The sequence below is a fragment of the Manis javanica genome, chromosome 7 (genome assembly GCF_040802235.1).
Source record: "Manis javanica isolate MJ-LG chromosome 7, MJ_LKY, whole genome shotgun sequence".
Lineage (NCBI taxonomy): Eukaryota > Metazoa > Chordata > Mammalia > Pholidota > Manidae > Manis > Manis javanica.
In genome coordinates, this window is record NC_133162.1 from 102,048,920 (window position 1) to 102,072,069 (window position 23,150).

A 23,150-nucleotide genomic window follows, 5' to 3' on the forward strand; every position below is an offset into this window, starting at 1 on the left:
GCATGTTTTCTCCCCAAGGCACATCACATCCTTCTTGTGCTTAGGAACAGTAGACAGCCCTTCAGCCCTGTTCTGGGAGGCCATTTTCAGAAGCAAAATCACCCATAAAACACACAAAAATCTTTAAAAAAGTAGCACTAAATAGACCACAGAAATGATTCTTTTACAGCATGAGAGCTGAAACAAGGCAAAATGTTACCTGGTCCGACCTCAGCTGGAAACGTGTAATCAACAACTTTTTTGCCACTCTACTCATGTCTGAGAATGACCATGAAAGTGCCATGGATATTGCTTTTGGGGTTACAAATAAATTTTAAGTGAGGATGAGAATTGCACAAATACAGAAGCCATGAATAATGAAGCACTTTAACTCAGTTTCTGCTACCCATATACCCTCCCCCCGCAAAAATTGGCTTTATTTGCCTAACAAAATAGATATTTACATTTAAGGTCCACATTTGTAATGTGAGGCCTCAGAAGGGTAATTAATGTCCAGAGCCTGCTACTGATTTCCTGAGTGACCTTAGGCAAAGGGACTGAATTTCTGTGGGTCTCGGCTTCTTACTCATAAGTTGATAGTCTTGAACTACAGCCATATATAGATACACATAAGTACAGATATTTTTAAAACTATATTTAGAACTGTAACAACACAGTTTAATGTGTTTAACATCAGGAAAATACATAAGAAATAGTATTCTAGACAATGATGTGATTTTTTACTGCATTTCTTTCCACACCTTCTGGTCTTAGAGCCATGAAAACAGATTAACTATTTTAAAAATATAACTTTATAAAGAAAAAAATAAGAAACTTCAAGAAAAAGGAAGAGAAGGAAGAGGGCGAGAAAAGGAGAAAAAGGAAAAGAGGAAGAGGAAGAAAGAGAAGTCCCACTAGGCTCGTGTATGGGAGGGGGGCAGATATTTTAAGCTCAAATTATAGTATGACTATTAGACCCCACACCCACAGGGTTTTTTTTACATGTCTTTTTATAAATCATGTACTTACTGAGCATTTACTGAATACCAGTGACAGTACCAGGATATTATTCTCTTTAGTTTTTCTTTATGCCTATGAAGTATGTATTAGGTTGAATCACATGCAATTGTCAATGTTCAACAAATTTTGACCACAAAAATGTCAGCTTCATGTATTAAACTTAATGTTAACATTCCCATTCCAATGATAAGGAACCCAGGGTTCACAAAAACTGAGTAATTGCCCCGTGGCACACACAGCTTGAAAGACACTTCTGATCTGAACTTAGATCTATTTCCACTGAGCTGTGGATATGAATTTCAAGCTATAAAAGTAAATGTACAAGAAAGTTTACCTTCCTTTTCCTATATGTGACCTCAAATGCCACCAAGCTGTAGAGATTTGACATCAATTAAGTTGAGATTTTCTCCTATTATCACTTCCCACCCATTCCCTAGATTCGAGTCTGGCAGGTGCATCCAGCCAGTCATTTCTTCTACCTCTGCTCCTTGCTGGCAGGGAATGGGAATTCGGGGGTCTCATTGCCTTTACCTCTGCTTATGGGGCACAGACCGGGATATACCTCATGGGTCACTTCTCTGGATCTGCCTAGCTCACTCACCACTAGTTTCTTCACTGGTTCTCCTGGATCCAGACCCTTACTCATCTCAGAAAGCAGAAAAGTCTGGCTCTGACATACTGTCCACAATCCAAGACTTGAGAACTTTCAAGGTATTGGCATTGAAATTTCAACAGCTTGATCTTTTGCCTTCAATAGACTCCATTCTTAAACTCTCCCTGTTTGTGGTTTCAAAGTCAAAAGAATCAGGAATTAGGTCTGTGCTTTCTTCCATTCTTTCCTTGAGGCAGTAAAGGCAAAATAATTAGTAGACTGAAGAGTGAGGGGAGCAGTAGGGATAACAGGAAAGAACAGATGGGAAAGAGGAAAACACCAGTTAATGTTCCAAATCCTGTCCTGACACATACATTTGTAGTTCTTTTCTCAACACAGCTTTGCAGGTAGCCCTCAAACTTGAAGATGTCCACAAATTGTCCACTGGAGTTGCATAGACCCCACTTTACCAGAAGAATACTAGTCTGGATGAATGGGGACAGGTTAACCCATACAGTGGCACTGATTTTCATTTGTGAGCACAGATTGACATAAGAGCTTGCCATCTCACGGAATAGGAGGAAATTTTTTTTGGTGAATAAAACTGAAATTTCTTTTTCAACCTAGAGTTGAATAGCAACCTGGCATTGTTTGAGCAGCAAAGTCCATTGTGATTGCACCTCTGTGGCCCTTTTGCTTTACCAGTGAAGCAGTTTTTTTAAACAGAGATGGGGCGCCAGGCCAGTATTTAGGCAAGACTCATATAAGACAGAAATCCATCAAAATGACATGGCTGATCAGAGAGGAGAGTCCAGCAAACTGTACTGTGATGCTGCATCTAAATTGCAAAGGAGAGGAGGGCTGGGGAGAACTGTAATTAGAGGCATTTTGAGCTCTCTCGTAGGAGGAATAGCTAAATAGTCTATATTTGAAATTGTAGTGGGAGCCTGAAGTTCTAAGGTGGTGGGGATAGAGTAAGATGACAAACAGAAGGGAAGAATAAAAGGAAGAAGACACAATGTGCTTTAGGCTCTTGGGAAATGTATTTGATCAGATACCTCGAAGAATCAGAGAAACAGTTCGCGGAGAAAGGCACAATAAAATAACATTTCCCCTAAGTCCAATGAGAGATGGAGGCTGGAGATAAAAAGAATGAGAGATGACAGGAGAAGGTTTGACAGGATGGTAACAGCTGAAATGGAAGCAGCTTGAATATTCCAAGGGATAAAATAAAAATTGATTTTTTTAAGTAAAAATATTTCACTGTACAAGATCTCTAGGTATGCCATTAATGCTTAATTTAGAGTACACAACTTTATCATGCTCACTATGTATTTTTCTAAAAATGAAAGTGCTATCTAGCCTTCTAGGCCACAGTTCATAGTATGATTATGGAGCCTCATATAGTTCCAGAGGCTTTTTTTTCCTGAAGACTGGTTTTGTTCTCTCCCTGGTCCTGCCAAACTGAGAAAATACGCCTACAGGAAGGAGCAACTCTCAAAACTGCTCTAGTTCTTAAAGGAGGGGCAAAAATACAAATGCTTCAAGTTTCTCTTATAAAAGCTTTCTTCTATAAATAATCCCTCACAGTTGTATAGCACTTTATGCTTTTAAGGCACTTTCAGATGCATTACCTCATTTGAATTTCAGTAAATTCTACCACAAAGGGCATTTTCTGTATCATGTGTTTTGCATACTGCCTTTTTCACCATCAAAACCAATAAAACATTATAGACATGGTTAATTCGTTTCTTATACCCTAAATCCTCTCAATCTTTCACTGTTTTCACTTAGTTTTTCCTTTCTTTCCTTCTGACTAGAGAGCATTTTATGCTTCTAATCAGTTCTCTTGACTCTCCAAATCTCTAGACTTTCACTTAGCAAAGTAGCATAAGACTTCAAAGACCTAGAAAAACTCCAGATTGGCATAGATATCTGGCTCCCTATGTCATCGCTATCTGCCAGGCCATTCATTGGTAGTCTGAAATCCACTGTGGCCTTATAGAGGCAGTTGAAGAACATCAGAGGCTATCAACTGAAGTCTTAAAGCCAGACTAGACCTGGCTTTGAACCCTGGATTTAACACTTAATGGCTGTATGACACCCACCACTAAGTAGTGATATCCACTTAATATCATTTGTAAAGTATCTAAGTGCAGTGGAGTTCCTGTCATATGGTAGATATTGAATAAATTTCCATTCCTCTCCCTTGCCTCTTAGAAGGACTGTTGAGGAGTGGAGTCACCCACAGTTTATGTGACAGGGCTGGGGCTTGATCTTGACTGAAGTAAAGAGGGGAACTCTCCCCTTAATTCCCAGGGTAATTGTGCACTGCAAAACTCTGACCACCCACCAAGCCTGCTGAAACCAGGGCACCCGCTGGCACCCAAGCAGACATAATCCTTATTGGGCAGGTCATAAAGCATCTGCATCCCATAATCCTAAAACAGCCCAAATGCATACCATAATTCCTAAGACCACCCTAGTCAGCCCCGTAATTAACACAACTGCAGATAGTGCAGCCAACGAATATAACCTGACCTTTCACTTTGCTAATATGGGACAGAAACAGTTTAAGTGTTTGGGCTTTAAAAATCTACCCTCTTTCTCCTCTCCTAAATCATCCTTGCAGGGCTCTAGACCCATGCCTCTTCTGGGTCAAGTTCCCTGCTTTTCAACTCAGCACTCAGTCTTAGGTCTCCAAGTGTCTTTATTTCTTCTTTAATAGTGTTTGGGAAGAATTAGTGTCATAGCCTCTGTGGAAGAGACTTGGCCTTTATTCCCCTAGGGAAGAAAGTAAAAGTCTCTGTGAACATAACATGACAGATGTCAGTTCTGTGCGTAACAGAAAGAACAAAATTGGGAGAGCTGTACTGGAAGGTGGGAAAAAGTTGCTTCAATAGTACAGCTGATCTCCTCATGGACAGTGGCTGGCTTCAGTGCAGTCCTACTGAGTACATATATTAGCCAAAGACTGCATTAGATGCCAGAGACATGAGGAAGAATACAACATGGTCCTTAGCCTATGGACTTCAAAGCCTAGTGGTGAAGGACAAATGAAATACAGTGCAACACATCAGGATTATAACTGATGCTAAAAAAAACTCAAAATGAAAAGTACTCTGGGGTCATAAGGGGGACTGGTCAACTCTACTGGGGGCAAGACAAAGCTTCACATAAAAGTACTAATACTAATTAGGATCTCTCTGTGGATTCTAGCCAGCAATTGCTTTGTGAAAATGAAATAAACTATGGAGTTCGTTGACATTTCCAATCTGTCCTAATTCTTCTATTTTTGGGTAGTGATCTTTTCAATTTATACACAAATTTATATTTTAAAAATGTGTATATGCATATAATCTATATGTATATGTGTATATATATGTATGCACATATATACATTAGAAATACCATGCTTGCTTTTGTGACTCTTGCTTCTGCCATTCTGTCATACATCCAAGTGTTTAAATTTGCTGAAGCTATGCTTATTCTACACTGTAGATATAAATGGTGACTCCTAAATAAGCTAAAACGTGGGTCAGCATGCATTACTATATATAGCATATTATATTTATTAAATTAGATATAGATATAAAATTTAAATATATATACCTCTTTTGACAGTAATCCCCAAAGCACCATCCTTTCTTTGCAAGACTTCCATCCTTATTTTCTGCTGTGTATTTTCTTCACCATGCATGTTGTAGTCTGCTAGCAACATGCAGCCTATAACCCAACAACATGCCCCAGGATCCCTTAAAAGAAATACTAGGAGAGGCCTAATATTGTGGTCTCAGTATACAGGCCCTCTTCTCACTTTCCAAGCTCCATGCAATCCTGCAGCTTCCAAATATGTGTGCACTTTGGAAAGTGCTGGTGTCTTTATTTCAAGGAGATGCTCTGTGCCCTGCACTGCTCTTTTGATAGCCCTCAGAAGTATTTTCTCTAGACAGTATATTTGCTGGAGTTCTCATTTTCAACCTGTCTGAAACTCTCTCTCCTTGAGCTATGTCTGAGCCATACTGATCCAAGGAAAAAGGAGTTATCCTGCTCACATTTTAACAAGAAAAGAGCTGGAAGTAGTGTAACCTGATAAGATTCCTTAACTGGACCAAGGACTCTACTTTCAGTGCAGTTTCAGTAAGCACCCTCCCTTGCCACTGCTACTCCATCATTCCATACCCACTCTGGGGAAGGGGGCAGCTTTGGTTGAAGCTTACTTCAAATCCCTCTATATACAGACCACAAGAGCACTTTGCACATAATAATGCATTATACATAGTATTATTGCAATTATGTTAGAAACAGCAACCCATTAAAGATTAAAGTCTTTCTGCGTAGATCACACCCATCCCTTGTAAAAATTAAAGTCTACTTAGTAATAAAAATATTTATGCCCTACATTTATTTCCTCTGCCTCCCATCTTTTTAACTTTGTACTTTCCTTTATCACCATTTATATGAACTAATCTGGGACTAAGTTATCTTGTCCCTTGGAGTCATTAAGAGGTTACCCATGTGACTGCAGAGGGTCCAAAGAAGACTTCAGCTTTTCAGGAATATTCCTTAATTTAAAAAAAAAATGAACAAACACTGATTAATTCTCGGTATATGTGTATTTTCAACCATTTTTTCTGCATTTGTATATGTTTCAAATTTTAAAATTAACTCTCTTCCCCCTGCCCTGAGCAGAACTGCACACCTGCTAAAATATACATAATTACTGTATAAGAAACAGGGACCCAATTCTGCTGAATCCACTGGTTCCTAAAGCTAACTTCTAAATCTCCCACATTTACCTCTTTTATTTTTTAAAAATGTTCATTTTCTAATTTTTCTTAGCACCCCCTCCCCTGTTTATGCTGAGAACATCCACTGCTTTTAGGAGCATATTTATGATAGTAGGCAACTGAAAACAATAGATCCTAGATGCAGACACTGAGAATATTAGGTCCAATGACTGAAATTGTGTCAGTGTAAATGTTAAATTTAAAAAATGTCACACTGAATTGTATATTATACTGTGATTAAATCTAGGTAAGTATTGTTAGATACTATGTGTATGTAGAGAGAGGTAGATAAAATTGGGAAGGGGGATGAAGAAACAAAAACTTCATGTGCAGGAATACAGGAATTAAAGTGACTTTTTAAAAAATCCCTTGTAAAAATTAAAGTCTACTTAGTAATAAAAAAATTAATGCCGTACATTAATGCCATTGAGCTTTCCTCTGCCTCCCATCTCTTTAACTTTGTACTTTCTTTTATGACTCTTGTTTCTGCTGCTCTGCCATGTGTTCAAGTGTTTAAGTGCTGCATGCTATGCTTCTTCTGTCATACATTCTAGCTATAAGTGGTGGTTTCTTCTGCATAAGTTGAAAATGGGATCAGGACACAGATCTCCGTCCCTTCCTTAAATTTCATTTCTCTGATGTGTGATCTGTACTGCTAAGCACCATAAGGATCAGCTTTGCCGTATGCATGTTCCCTGAAGCTCTCTTCCTACCCACCCTGTGAATGTGGTGAGGACACTGTGCTATGGAATGTTTTCTTCAATTTCAGCCCTTCATCTCTTTGCATGGATGGCCCAATATTAAATCTGTCCTGGTGCAAAATTAAAAATCACCTTCCTGATTCTCTCCTTTGGTGTATCCCATAATTGCTCTTAAGCCACCAAGCTAATATTTTTTTACCCTTTAATAGTATACTTTAGGTTTTGTGAGTCATGCTTCTGGTATGTTTTGCTTGCTTTGCAGTAAGAATAACCACAAAATCTTAGAATTTAGGAACATTAGTGCTCCCCAATTCCCAGTAGCTTCCTTTTTACTTCTGAAAATGTCACTGTTAATATATAATCTATGTGAGCATATATATAAACATATATATGGATGCCAACATGTGTCAAAAATATAAAATCATGTGTTAGAATGATGAACACTAAATTAATAAGAAAGATTTTAATATAATAATGAGCACCAGGATTGAAGAGAAATAGTGTCAATCATTAGTATAAGGGTCTTCAATAGACTGACAAAGGTTTCTTCTTAAAAGGGAAGAAAGTATGTTACAATGCTAAGATTTGATAAAGCTGAGTAGCGGATCCATGTGCTTTCCAGTATTAGTCTCTATTATTGTCTTATTATTTATAGTTTTTATTATTGTATGTGTGCATGAACTATTTCATAATTTTTTAAAATGTCGTTATTAAAATTCCTTATTCCATTATGCTGTTCATTTGAATCTTTTAATTGAAATCTTGCAGAAAGCAGCAGTGAGAGAATTTTCAAAGTGGAAGGGGAGGGGACTGAACAAAACGGGGAGTTGAGAGATGTAGGTTATGTTAGTGGGACAGGAAACATACATATATTGAGAAAGTTACAAAGAGGAACTTAAATATTATGTAAAATTACAACAGAGGAATTAAAAATAGTGAGACATTCATATTGAGAGGGGGAGGGTGTGGGTGAACTAAACACTTTTCTGTCAGAATGGGAAGGAAGTCCACAGATAAAGTCTATTTCATATAAAGACATGACGATATGACTGTGTCATCCAGAGATACGGAAGTAACCACCCATAAGAATTTTAAAAACTGTAGCTGTTAAGAAGTTGAAAGTGATTACTTGTCAACTGTGGGTCTAGGATTTGGGTGGAAAGCAAGGGGTGGGGTAGGGTTTGGATGTGGCAGCAAAGCATTCTTATCTTCTGCATTCAGCCCTTCTGCACCACTGATTGTTTTGTAAATGTGCACACACACTGCTTTGATTAAAAAATTATTTAAAGGATAGCACGATAGTAAGACCATCAGACCAAGAAAATGTCCCTCTCTTCAATAATTTGATCACTTAGTATTACTTCTTAAGGAATAATGCCTGCTTGCTACTAAATTACTGACATCTTCATTCTTTAACTGGCATCCTAGAATTATCCCTTATTTTTCTTTCTTTCTTTTCTTTCTTTTAATTCTAAAAGAAAAACATTTCTTTAAATGTTTTTAGAAAAACATAATTTTAGAAATGTTTTCTCTGCACATTATAAATTTTTTAACTATCCATTTGCAGAAAGTTTCTTTCTGATAGACTATTAAGGGAAACAAGGAAGGTGCCCCCAGTTCAAACAGTTGAAAACCTGCCTCTGACAAATGCATACAGAGATAGAAAGCTGAGCCAGGAGCTGGAGGGATGGGGACTAGAGCACAGCTGCTAATGGCTTTTTTCAGAGGAGTGGGGGAGACGAAAATATTTTGGCTAAGAGAATGGCAATGGTCACGCATCTTTGTGAATATACTAAAATGACTGAATTCTACACATTAGGAGCGGGTTTTATAGTATGTGAAATATATTTCAACAAAAAATCCCTATGAAAAATGCAGGAAGGGAGTAAACTAAAATGATAGTCATTGTGTTATACTTGAGGGGTATTTTCTCCTATCTTCTACTGCCCTAAAGTTTTGGTGAGGTGCTATTACTTGCATAATTTCAGAAATATTTTAAAGTAGCATCATTAGCCTCAGTGTGTGGTACTATCTTCACGTGTCTAATTTTTTCTTCTAATTTCATAATATTTTTAATTTTCTCATCCACTCTAGAGTGCATAATTGTCCACGTTTGAATCTATTTCCTTGATAGCTTTGAATTTGGCGCTCCTCTCATTCTTGTTTAACCTTTTCCTTTTCATTGTCATGATGCTTCCAAATCTTTACTTGTAATTTGCTCTTTTCTGTATTTTTGTTTTTTAATGCTTGCCTTGAGAGCTCCCCTGAAACACATATAAATGCCTTAACCTGTTCCTTTGATCAGTTGCCTCTTTCTAAACTAGTACCATGCTGTTAATTTTGATATTTGCTGTAACACATCCCATCTTCTTGCAGTATCTTTTAAATGAACAAATAAACCAAAAAAATATCATAAATAAATAAAACTTGCCCTCAATGATGTTAAATGACTTGCTCAAATTCATGTATCATTTAAAGATAGAATTCAGAGAATAATCTCAGTGTCTTGAGTTTGGATCATTTGTTCATTTTATGTCACAGATTTTTATTGAGCACCTGCTATATGCCAGAAGCTGTTCCAGCTACTCAGAATCCTGCAGTGAAAGAAACAAAAAAAATTTTCATGGAACTAACACATATTCAACATTATTATTTATTTTCAAATAGATATATCCTTGATATACCCTCTAATAAATTACCCAATTTTTGAGAAATAAACTTTAGTTATAAATTCAGCATAATTAAAAGAGTTGGAATTTAATACTTTATATTTCACAGCCTCTTCTTGCATATAAATTTTTTAAACTAAAGTTTTATTTATCTTGTTTTTAATGCAAAGTAGTCTTCTTCCAGGTTTAATTTCTAAAATCTTCTTGTAGAGAATTCATTGTCAAAGGGTTTCAAACTTTGTAAGGAAAATTAGTTTAGAGAAATCAAGGTCACAATTAAATGAGAAAAAAATGCGTATTTTCCTTAAACATTTATTAAAATAAAATAATAAATCTAGTACACATTATGCATCTGAAATTAGTGATTAACTTCACCATTTCTTGCTTTGGGAGTCCTTTTCAGAACTTTTTAAAATGAATTTTTAGCAAGATGCACTATTATTTTATTTTATAGCACATAGTATTCATGATGAGTCTTTTTTTCTCCCCCTTAGTTCTAATCACTACATTTTGTGACTTGAAGTTTTAGACTCCTACTAGCTAGTCCCAAAACGATCTCAGAGAAAGAATTTGACAAGAGTTAAATAATTATACATTTGGGCTCTGTAGTGGTACGGATCTTGATTCAGACTCAGCTTTGCCACAGAATCGTTGTACCTTGGGCAAGTGAGGTCCTTCTCTAAAGTTAGGCTTCTCCATCTATAAACTGGTGAAAATAATAATAGTGCTTCATAGATTCTTGGGGAAATTTCATAAGCTAGAACATGTGAAGTTAACAGCCTAGTGCTTGTCATATAACAAGTGTTAAATAAGTGTTAGCCAATATTAATATTGAGATGTTTGTCAATATCCTCTTACTACAAAGAATGATGGTTTGTTTGGATGATGGAAGTAGGGGTAGTATAAGGATAGTCATGGAAGCAAGGACTTTAAGAACCTCATGGGAACCTCAGGAAAATCTATGGGGTCAGGCCTCGTGGACACTGGCAGTCACTGAGGAAACTAGTGACATTCAAGGAAGAGTGGCTGATCTGAGTCATCTTGTTGCTGTGGCAAGTTGAAGTATACCATAACATTGCAGTGACCTAGCAGCCTTTCCTCTGCACTGTACCATTCTTATTTCTACTCTCATACCAGTTTTTTGACTCTCCTATGAATACCTTCTGATTTCAGTTTACCATAGTTTCCATTTGTTCACAGCCACTCACTCATTTTTTCTGGTAACTCAAAGCTTCAACTTATTCATAACTTGTCAGTTCCATGTCAAATTTTTAGAAGACAGTGGCTGCTTCACCTGAAAATAGCCCTATTTGAACAGAGGTTCTATGCCAAACCAATTCATAAGGCCTTAAACCCATCTAAGAATTGGTTGCTTTGCTGTTACATGCTGAATTGGGAGAACTGGGGGATGAACAATTGATTAGTGAAGGATAGAAGGGCTCATATGATATAGAAGGTGACTGCATCTCAGGAGGAGTTACAGGCCTTCTGGTTTCCCCAAAAGAGGCCATGTGCAAGCCATACCTTGTTTAAATTATATCTAATCTATCCAACATAGCCAAAAAGGAATGTATCAATTTTCTCCCCTCCATTCATCATTATTTTTTTATTTCTGGTTGCTTTCAAACTTGGCACAAAATGGGGAAATTACTTGTTTGGAGGATCTAAGAAAGGAATAAAAAATAGATTCCAAAGCCCAGTCTTTTCTTCCCATATTATGTTGTTTCTTGTTTTAAAAGTGTACCCTATTTCTTTCCTTTCTAATCTCTATAAACCATGGCTCCAACTTTGAGTGATCTAATGCTATCTCAATAACATGTTTCTGAATTCAAAAATACATCAAGAGGATCATACACCATGATCAAGTGGGATTCATCTCAGGGATGCAAGGATGGTACAACATTCGAAAATCCATCAACATCATCCACCACATAAACAAAAAGAAGGACATTAAGCACATGAACATCTCCATAGATACTGGAAGAGCATTTGACAAAAATTCAACATACATTCATGATAAAAACTCTCAACAAAATGGGTATAGAGGGCAAGTACCTCAACATAATAAAGGCTATATATGACAAACCCACAGCCAACATCACAGTTAATAGCGAGAAGCTGAAAGCTTTTCACCTAAGATTGGGAAAAAGACAGGGATGCCCACTTTCCCCACTGTTATTCAACATAGTACTGGAGGTCCTAGCCACAGCAATTAGGCAAAACAAAGAAATACAAGGCATCCAAATTGGTAAAGAAGGAGTCAAACTGTCACTATTTGCAGGTGACATGATATTGTACATTAAAAACCCTAAAGACTCCACTCCAAAACTACTAGAACTAATATCTGAATTCAGCAAAGTTGTGGATAAAAAATTAATACACAGAAATCTGTTGCTTTCCTATGCACTAATGATGAACTATCAGAAAGAGAAATCAGGAAAACAATTCCATTCACAATTACATCAAAAAGAATGAAATACCTAGGAATAAACCTAACCAAAGAAGTGAAAGACTCATCACCTGAAAACTACAAAACACTCTTGAGAGAAATTAAAGAGGACACTAACAAATGGAAACTCATCCCATGCTCTTGGCTAGGAAGAATTAATATTGTCAAAATGGCCATCCTGCATAAAGCAATCTACAGATTCAGTGCAATCCTGTCAAAATACCAACAGCATTCTTCAGTGAATTGGAACAAATAGTTCTAAAATTCATACGGAACCACAAAAGATCCTGAATAGTCAAATCAATCCTGAGAAGGAAGAATAAAGTAGGGGGATCTCATTTCCCAACTTCAAGCTCTACTACAAAGCTATAGTAATCAAGACAATTTGGTACTGGCACAAGAACAGATCCACAGACCAGTGGAACAGAATAGAGAGTCCAGATATTAACCCAAACATATATGGTCAATTAAATATACAATAAAGGAGCCTTGGATATACAATGGTGAAATGACAGCCTCTTCAACAGCTGGTGTTGGCAAAACTGGACAGCTACATGTAAGAGAGTGAAACTGGATCATTGTCTAGCCCCATACATGAAAGTAAATTAGAAATAGATCAAAGACCTGAATGTAAGTCAGGAAACCATAAAACTCTTAGAAAAAAACATAGGCAAAAATCTCTTGGACATAAACATGAGCAACTTTTTCATGAACATATCTCCCCAGGCAAGGGAAACAAAGGCAAAAATGAACAAGTGGGACTATATCAAGCTGAAAACCTTCTGAACAGCAAAGATACCATCAGTAGAACAAAAAGATATCCTACAGTATGGGAGAATATATTCATAAATGACATATCTGATAATGGGTTAATATCCAAAATATATAAAGAGCTCATGCACCTCAACAAACAAAAAGCAAATAATCCAATTAAAAAATGGGCACAGGATCTGAACAGACATGTCTCCAAAGAAGAAATTCAGATGGCCAACAGGCACATGAAAAGATGCTCCACATTGCTAATCATCAGAGACATGCAAATAAAGAGCAAAATGAGATATCATCTCACACCAGTAAGGATGGCCACCATCCAAAAGACAAACAACAACAAATGTTGGTGAGGATGTGGAGAAAGGGGAACCCTCCTACACTGCTGGTGGGAATGTAAATTAGTTCAGCCATGTGGAAAGCAGTAGGGAGGTTTCTCAAAAAACTAAAAATAGAAATATCATTTGACCCAGGAATTCCACTCCTAGGAATTTACCCTAAGAATGCAGCAGCCCAGTTTGAAATAGACATACGCACTCCTATGTTTATCGCAGCACTATTTACAATAGCCAAGAAATGGAAGCAACCTAAGTGTCCATCAGTAGATGAATGTAAAGAAGATGTGGTACATATACACAATGGAATATTATTCAGCCATAAAAAGAAAACAAATCCTACCATTTGCAACAACATGGATGGAGCTAGAGGGTATTATGCTCAGTGAAATAAGCCAGGCAGAGAAAGACAAGTACCAAATGATTTCACTCATATGTGGAGTATAAGAACAAAGAAAAAAAATTAAGGAACAAAACAACAGCAGAATCACAGAACCCATGAATGGTCTAACAGTTACCAAAGGGAAAGGGACTGTGGAGGATGGGTGGGAAGGGATGGACAAGGGTGGAAAAGGGGCATTACGATTAGCTGACTAATGTAGCAGGGGGCATGGGAGGGCTGTACAACACAGGGAAGACAAGTAGTGATTCTATAGCATCTTACTACGCTGATGGACAGTGACTGTAATGGGGTATGTGGTGGGGACTTGATGGTGGGGGGAATCCAGTCACCAAATGTTGCTCAGGCAATTGAAGATTAATGACACCAAAAGAAGAAAAAAAAAGAAAAAAGAACCTGTTTCTGGTTTATATAACACTTGGCCCATATGTGTACAATTTATTTTTAGCTCCTTTAGACTTCCTTTGAACTCCTTTTACTTCCTTAGATTCTTAACGTTTTACTTCCTTTAATCTCAGGACTCATGTTACTTACCCTTCCTATATTCTTCTGTCTTCTATAGCTTAGGCACCCTCCGTGGTGCTTCTCAGTGCCTTTGGGCTTTACTGCCATGGATTTCCCTGGAAATCCTTTCCTTCCCCTTCTTCCTTGCCTCTTTATCATTGTGCTTTTGAAGTTTTCTCCTCAAAGCAAGGGTATATCTGCTGGAGTAAGTAATCTTGGTACTCTTTCCTCAACAAAGACTCATCTTGGCAATCACTGCCCTTTTTTCATTTATTTTTATCTCCACCATTTCCTAAAATTCATCTTCTTGTTTTTATCATCTCTTCTATTGCCTTCTTTATCTCCCTGTTCTCCTACAGAATCAGTTAATTCCAGTACTTTGCTTGTCGTTTGTTCTCAGTAAGTGCACTTGACAGCTTAGTCAATATTCTCCCACTTCAGATTCTGCTAAATTCAAACTAGCTTAATGCTCAGACAAAATGTTTTTAGTCAATCCCTAAAAATATATTCCCTTTTGGAAGTGGTCCCGTTTAGTCAGATTATCAAGAACCCAATTAGGCGGGTGCAGGGGGGAACATGTTTGAGGTTGACCCTGTAGGGGCTGAAACCAACTCTACAGCTTGGATGGGATCACTTCAGGAAGAGGCCCTTAGTACAACAGTGGCCAGAAAGCAGGTGATGGTGTCCATTTAATTGACAAGGTGAGTTTGGGGCGAAGTATAGTCCCAAGCTGCAAATCAGGCTTTTGTTGGTTGGGCAGGGGGAAAGCATGCTCAATGGACAGCACTTTAGGTGAGTCTGAGGGAGAAACTCTGCCTCAGTGCTCAGCTGGTCAAGAAACTCCTTTTAGTCAATTCTTCAGTGTCAGGGTGCACAGTAAGAACAATGACCTAAGGATAAGATTTCCTCTTCCTAAATGGAAAAAACCCTCCCAGGCCCAGTGAGTGTAGCCTTGCCAAGATCTTAAGTTTCTACCTCACCAGTCTTTTAATACTGGGGCCTCAATTCCCCTGCCTCTGGGCTATGATACATGTCCCCAATACTTCTAGTGGCCCCTAGAGAGCTCAGGACTCCAGGCCTCCTCCCATCTGGCCACATCTGAATTTCTAACCATGTTTCCTCACAAAGCAACATGGAACTTTCTCTTTGCAACAAGACCCTTGGCCATTATTGTCTTACTTTCTCAACTCTGGCCATCCAAAATAATTTCTAAAGTTTTTTTTAGCTTGTTAAGCATGTACTATATGTTAAGCACTATAGTAAATACTTCAGAAACATCTTTTCATAACAACCTCCTGAGATAGTACACTACTTTTCTATTACTGATAATTCTATAACATATTATCACAAATTTCATAGCTTAAAGCAACACTGATTTATTTTCTCACCGTTTCTGTGGGTCAGAATCCCAGGTATGGATTACCTGGTCCTCAGGGTCTCATAGACTGAAACCAAGGTGTTGGCTGGGACTGCAATCCTATCTGAGGCTCAGGTCCTCTCCCAAGTTGACTGGTTGTTGGCAGAGTTCAATTCCTTGCAGCAAGATGACCAATGTCCAAATTTTCTTGCTAGCTCTCAGCCAGGGATGACTTCCAACTCCAAGAGGGACACCCTCTGGTTCTTGCCCCTTGGCTCCTTCTCTCACAGGCTGTTTGATTCCTTCTGCTGCAGTAGGAGAATGTCTGTGAGGCTTTACCTTCTTCTAAACGCTTACCTGATCAAGTCAGACTCACCCTGAATTCTCTCTCTTTTTAATTAACTCCTAGGCAATTGATGAATAACCTAATTGCAGGATTGACATCCTATCATATTCACTGGCAGCACCCAACACTCAGGGGAAGACGCATGCATACTGCACAGCAGACACCTTGAGACCATCTTGGAATTCTGTCCACCACGTGGAGGTACCACTGTGAGCCCTGTCGTACAGAAGTGAAGCACAGTCACGCAGCTTATAAGTAGCAGAGTTGGAGTAGAATTTCAAGCATTTTGATTCTAAAACCAGTGTTCTGACCCAATGTACTAGACCACCTTTATTATCTCCACTGCTGCCTAAAACATTGTCCTTATCCCTATTTCTGCCTGCAAAATTGCATATGTTCCATCTGTCAAAGTTCAACATAATTTTCATGTTCCTCACCAAGTCTCTCTGATTAACCAAGCTTGATGTTGACCTCCACTAACCACTGTCTCTTATATGTTTTCCAAGCACTATATCAGTTAAATGTTTACAGGATTCAATACATATCAAGAACTAATGTTCTGTACTTATGCTAGAAATATATTGACTGCTTTTAAAACTGACCAGTAATTGTAAAACTTAGTATAAAGAACATTTTATTCCCAGGGAAAACCTAGGAAAAATCAGAAACAAAAAGAACTGAAAGGTGTACTTTGTTTCCACCCCCTCAAAAAGATATAACAAATGATATGCCCTTAGACCAAGGGATACCCTATGTTGGAAGAGTAAAGTGTCTTTTGAAAATTGGACCAACAGGTTGTGACATCAGTGCAACTGTGAACTCCAGATAAAGCTAAATGTGTCCAGGAGGAGTCTTGCTTTCCAATACAGAGTTTCTTGAACTTGAGTACATCAGAATCACCTGAGGGCTTGTTAAAATACAGATTGCTGGACTCCATCCCCAGAGTTTCTGTTCAGTAGGTCTGTAGTGGGGCCTGAGAATTTGCATTCCTAACAAGCTGCCAGGTGGTATCGATGCTGCTAGCTTGAGGACCACAATGATAAACACTATCCCGGAGGAAAGAACCAATAGTCAGCAAGTATAGAATAGTCAGTTTTAGCTAGGGATCTGGAGGAATCTTTTTAAAAGGCATCATTAGTCTGCAACAATGCATGGGCTCTTTCATGAAGAAGAGAACATTCCATGACTAGAAATAAGCAGACATTAAATGACTGCCCATTGAGGATATTGTAAACATGATTACTGCAATAAGCAATGGTGTCCTGGGTCCAATCTACGAAGCCAGGATTGATCCGGCAATATTAGTAGGGTAGGGAGAGGGTCATGGGGTTTTGCCAGGACACAGCCATCAGAAAGAGAAGCGTAGGCACTGAGGCTTGGTATTACCTGGAAGAGAGTTTTAAATTTTACCCACCAAGAGAGAAATGAAAGCAAAGATTAGACTAGGGCTAGGAATAACCAGACGTGCATCTTTCTAGAAAGGATTATGTGGCTCATACTTGAAGGGTAGATAGAAATGAGAAATCAAAACAGAAGAAAGAACAGCAAGGCACTTCAGGATGGTAATCCACAAATGCTGGGCATCCTACAAAGAGGCCCTATTGTACAAGTCTGGTCAAATATTTCCAGATTGGGAGGAGGGGTGGAAACTGGATGATGAAGAGAGATCACTGAGCAGAACAGAACTGTACTGGTATTGCTTCTCAGACCTAGTTGATCATCAGTCACCAAAGGGTAGCTTTCCAAAACCCCAGATCTGAGTCCCAGCGAGTTTAGGGTCAGCAACGGAGGGTCACTGGCAGTAGGCAGAGACAGGAATCTCTAATCCCCAGGAACTGTTGGGTATGGAATTCACTAGCCCTGACAATCACTATCAACATTAATGGTTGGTAGGTATCCCTAAAGCTGTTTCACAACAGGAGACTTGGGCCTTTGCGGTATTAATCCTTAAGCAATTCTATCCAGACCTCTTGATGGGAACAAATTTATTTTTACAGATAGGCCACTGAGCGAACCAAAGCACTTCACTTTTATCTTTTTTCTGCGTTGGGCTGCCATGCAGCAATTTCATTCTATTTTCATTAAAAATATTTTGAAAGACTTCTGCTTTTAATACAAATGGTTTGAGAACAGTTGGGTAGAAGCAGGAATGTCAGCCTTTGAGCCTTATGGACCAGGATTTGAATCCCAGCATAACCACTTATCTTACAGTAAGCTTGGATGGGTTGCTTAACTTCTCTGAGTTGGTTTCCTTATCTGTATATGGTGAACACGTAGCCACACTTGGAGATGGTTCCGAACTCTTTGAGGTCATGGCTGTATTCCTAGTTGTTGGCCCTTAGTAGTTGCTCATAAACATTTCTGAATGAGCTAATTCATATGTAAGCAGTCTAGCAAAGCCCCTGCTTAATAAAAAGAACTTGATATTATTGCTGCAAATTTTTTTCCTTTCCTTTTTCTTTTATCATGCTCAAAATAACACATGTATTTGCACCTCAAATTTTAGAAAAATAATCATTTGAGGACGTATGGGATTTATGCAGGGTACAATTGAGAGGTGACCAAAGGGAGTTTATTTTGACCTGTAACTTTTATAATTTTTGTAAGGAAAATATATTCACATATTATTTTTCACTTCAGGGAAAAAAATAGAAAAAATTAAAGTAGTAGACCCAAAGTCTGTCTGATGTCATCCCACAAATGATCTGTCAATAAGCTAAGGGGTTCTTATTTGATTTTTCTTGTAATTTCTGTAAGAAAATTGTAATATTTTGTAACTCTTATAATACTGGACTTATAAGTCTGCATATACACACCCACACACACTCCAGACCCTCAGCTTTCCATCTAATTAGTGTATTTCCCTTCCTATTAGACAAACTTATGCCTTGAACTACATAACCCTTTTCTGCTAAGATATACATATATCTCTTCTTATTCAACAGTTGCCCCATTCTCTGTCATCTAAACCCCATATCTTATCATGTTAAGAACAATTCTGATTCATTTAAGCCTTTTATGTTATCTCATGAAGGATTCTTGTTACCACATCTCTTTTTTTCTGTGGTGAACACAGAATGTGGTACTGTTTGCAGCCTGAGCATAGAGTGACCCCTTGACCCTTCGCTGTCCCGGAGCTCCCCATCTGACAGCTCTCCCGCAGGTTTCTGCTAGGCTGGCAGGACCCTCCAGGTTGGGCCTCACTAGACCTAGGGGTCTCTTCCAGCCACGTGTAGACTTCTCAGTTCCTCTAGTGGACGATAAACTCCTTGGGAGTGGAGCCTAAGCCTTTGAACTCTTTCTTTCCCAACTGTGCCCTGGTGATATGGGAAATGTTCCTATTGAATGAATAAAACTGGAGTTTTGATCTTGTATTCTATTTTAATTGACTCAGTCACTAATTTTTATCTACAAAAAATGAAGTTATGGGCAAGAAACCACAACTTCCCATTTTTGTAACAAGTTATTTCCAATTGTCTAGCTATTTTTCAAGGTTATCTGTAACTTCTGATCAAGTTTTTTAAATGTGAATGTTCTAACTTCTCGTGGTTTTGTGCTCAAACCTGTCCTGAGTTCCTGTCTGAATGCCCTTCGTTTTCCCCATCTATTAGTTTGGTTAAAGACATCTTTAGCTTCTGTTCTTGCAGAATATATTGATTTTATAGCTCATTGGATGTAAGTATTGGAGAAATTTCAGCATCTCATCCAGAGGCTTTGGTTTTGGTTTTGGTGTTGATTAGAAAAGACCACTGGCTTTGGGAAGACCTGGGTTTGAATCCTGCATCAACTGTTTAGTATTTGTATGGCTGTGGACTAATTATGTCACTTTTCTAAGCCATATTTTCTCATTCATAATATTAAAAGAAAAAAACTGCTCATATGTAATAATTATGAGGCTCAAATGTGAAAGTGATGTTAAGGACTTAGTCATAGCCAGCCCACAGATAGTGCCTAATAAATAGTATCTATTATTATTATCAAGGTGGATAATGTGGACTTTATTCATTCATCTGTTCATCCATTCATCCAGTTGGTATAGTGCACCTAATATACAGCACAGCCACTTCCCTAAGCCCCACAGGAAAACCAAAATGATTGAGACATCTTCCTGCTTTTACTAAATGAACATATATGTGTGTGGGTGTGTGTTTGAGGACACACACACATGACTCCTTTCAGATTCCTGCACCCAATTCCAGTGCATGTGTGCCTTCCCATGCACACCACAAAGCAATTCTCAAATAGGGTGTCCGAGTGCTTAACTCAATTCTGACGCTCTCTGCCCAGAGACGACACCAGAATCCCCAGGTGAAAGACTCTGTCCTACAACACTGCTCTCCACCCACCACTCCAGATGCCAGTCACAAGCCACAGGCTGTTCCTTCTGCTTCTGACCAAACAGCTACAAAATGGAGATTCCAACAACCTCCCCCTTACGTTTGATTAATTTACTAGAGAGGCTCACAGAGCTCAGGAAAACTTGTTTGACAATGTCTTTAACTATGCAAACCATGGTGATGTAAATTATAATACCGGCAGTATCCAGGCTTTTTTGCATTAATCATTTAACCAACAAGTTCTTATTAATATTCTCAATACTCAATACGCTGAAGGACTCAGAAGTACTGTACACAAAGCAGTCCTTATAAGAAATTTCTATGGGGCTATAGTTCATATGTAACAAAAAAGGGCTATATATAATTAGGATATCAACGTAGACAATTGTGGACTACAAATCAGTGATTCTTTGCCTACTCTCAGCTCACACACATCCAAGGGCCTAAGATTCCTGGGGACACTCTGGTTAATCATGGTTGTGCCAACATCTACTTTACCCCTACCACTCTTGCTCAACAGGATTGAATGAGCAGATGTAATGTAAAAACAGAGATAGCTCTGAACTCAATCTTTTTTTGCATATTCAGCAATTTCAGCCTTTTCACTGCTATCAGGTACAAAGGATTTGGCTGAGCTTGAGAAACAGAGTCAGGAAAGGGTCATGAGCTCAAATGCCTGCAGGGAGAGGTGAGCTGAATCTGAGAACCCACAGGGAGCCTTTGGTGACAGCCTGGACGCACAGGATTGCACCTGTCTTGTCAATGGGACTGTGCTCACATCGTTGTAGCGAATCACAGAACCTGCATTGCCAGCTCTTCTGGTGTCTCAAAAAACACAGACACCTGCAATTTTATGTGAAATCTCTGGATTTTAATGTTGATTCAAACAATTTAAAACAGTATGAGACAAATCTAACACTGCACTTGGTAAGACCTACAAGCTGTCAGTTTATGAACAAACTTACAGACCAAGCTTTTTTGATTGTATACATTGTCAGTACGAAAAAGTTCAACATGTAATTCAGAATATAACTTATCAATGATAAATGCATACTTAGCATATACAAATTCAATGTTAATAAGGCCTTCTTTCTTTTAGCAAAAAAGTAAATCTAAACAGATGTTCTCCCATTTCCCTTCTTCCCCCACAGTGTAGTGCCATGGGGATCACTGGCTGGACTCTGCAGGCCGTAGAAGCTTGGAGGAGAGGTCGTGGAACCCAGAGAAGTGAAAAGTGAGCCTCTCCTTTCACATCTGACTTCCTAGTTCCCTTCCCCAAGCAGCCACTATAAAGAGTTGGGTTTTTTTTTTTCCTGTGTATGTTTTTCATTATTTATTAATCTATTCAAAAGAAATTCATTAATAGCTACTATGCACCAGGCCCTGTTTTAGGTGTTTGGAGATGAATACAAAAAGCAAAACAGACAAATATGGCTTCTTTGATGGGACTTTACATTCTGTTGGGGAGACAGCTAATAAACAATTAAGTATATAATTAAGTGGCAAGGAATGATAAGTCCTATGAAGTAAAATAAATCAAGGTGAGGTGATAAACAGTGGTAGGTGGTGTGTGGGGAGGGAAGGGGCAGAGAGAGGGACTAGGAAAGGTCTCTCTGAGGAGATGACATTTGGGTAAAGAGAGATCTGAGTGAGAGGCTAGCTTCAAAGTGTCAGGAAAAGCCCTCTAGGCAGAGAGGCCATGCATTGCAAAGACCCTGAGGAAAGAATGAACTAGAACAAGATGAGCATGAGGCCAGAACCAGATCACATGGAGCTGTGGAGCCCTGGTGAGGAAGATAGTTTTATTCCACCTGTTGAAAGAAAAAACTTTAAGGGTTCTGAACAGAGGGGTGCTATAACTTAATATTGCTTTTAACTAGATTCCTTGGGCTGCCGTGTGGAGGCTAAACTGCAGGATGGAAGCAGGGAGGCCAGTCATGTAATGAGAAGACAACTGACCTCATGCAGGCAAAGGTGATGGCTTTCCTTTGAAAGAGCAATGGAGGGCTGGGATGTGGCTGGAATTGGGATTTATTTGGAAGGTAGCCTCAACAGAGTTTGCTGACGAATTATTCTATGCAGATCAAGTATGTATTTATAGTTGCCACTCCCTCCATTTTTAAAATATAAGTGATAGCTTACTATACAAATTATTCTGCATCTTGCTTTTTGTCACTTAATTATTAGACAGATTATTGCATAGCAGTCTGGATTAAAGACACCCATCACTACTTTTCTGTCTTTTTTCTTTTGCTTTATATTTGTATTCAAGTTAACATGCACATAGTTTGAAGACAAGTATTTCCTTAAGATTTACTGTGAAGCACATCAGGTCCTCATCCCCTCATTTATCATTTCCTCCTTTTCAGAGGCAACAGTTATACCTCTTTTACCAGTTTTGGTATTTGTGTCCATTTTTCTAGATAATATTCTTCCATTGTTCCTTCTTGACTTTCTGGTTTTAGGCATGATCTTTTGATTTTTCCACTTAGGAAGAGGGAGGAGAGAAGGGGTTTCCTTCCACTCTCTTTTACCCTGTCTGCCTCACTATCTGTACCCACTTTTTGCACCTCATTTTCCCCCTGAAATGGCCAACTTGTAATTTTGGCTAGTTCAATATTTAGTGTTAACTGGCTGATTTATGATTAAATAAACACTAATTACCACTAAGTTTGTTGTAAACTATGGTTATTATTTTTATTTGCCAAACAATATTTTGTTATCATGAGTTAATAATTGCCTATTTTTTATATTTGCTTAGTTATCTTTATATTTATAATGAATTCAACACTAAACACTTTGATAATTTTCTAAATCTTCTCTCAACATGTTCTTCTCTCAACACATCAGGTACATTTTACCAACTTCATCTTCTTAAATAATTTTCTTCTGGAAACTTCTGA

At 38.3% G+C, this 23,150-nt stretch overlaps 1 long non-coding RNA gene across 2 annotated transcripts in view; it reads left to right on the top strand.

Annotated features, from left to right (window-relative positions):
• Nucleotides 1–22,869, top strand: part of LOC118972195 (uncharacterized) — a 42,022-nt gene extending 19,153 nt beyond the window's left edge. Inside the window, exons 2-4 of one of the 2 annotated variants that reach the window (XR_005061038.2) lie at nucleotides 15,974–16,111; nucleotides 21,399–21,481; nucleotides 22,128–22,869. This is a non-coding gene — a long non-coding RNA (uncharacterized lncRNA). The remainder of the gene's footprint in view (nucleotides 1–15,973; nucleotides 16,112–21,398; nucleotides 21,482–22,127) is intronic. The other variant, XR_012133364.1, reaches the window with a different exon arrangement.
• Nucleotides 22,870–23,150: the final 281 nt, after the last annotated feature.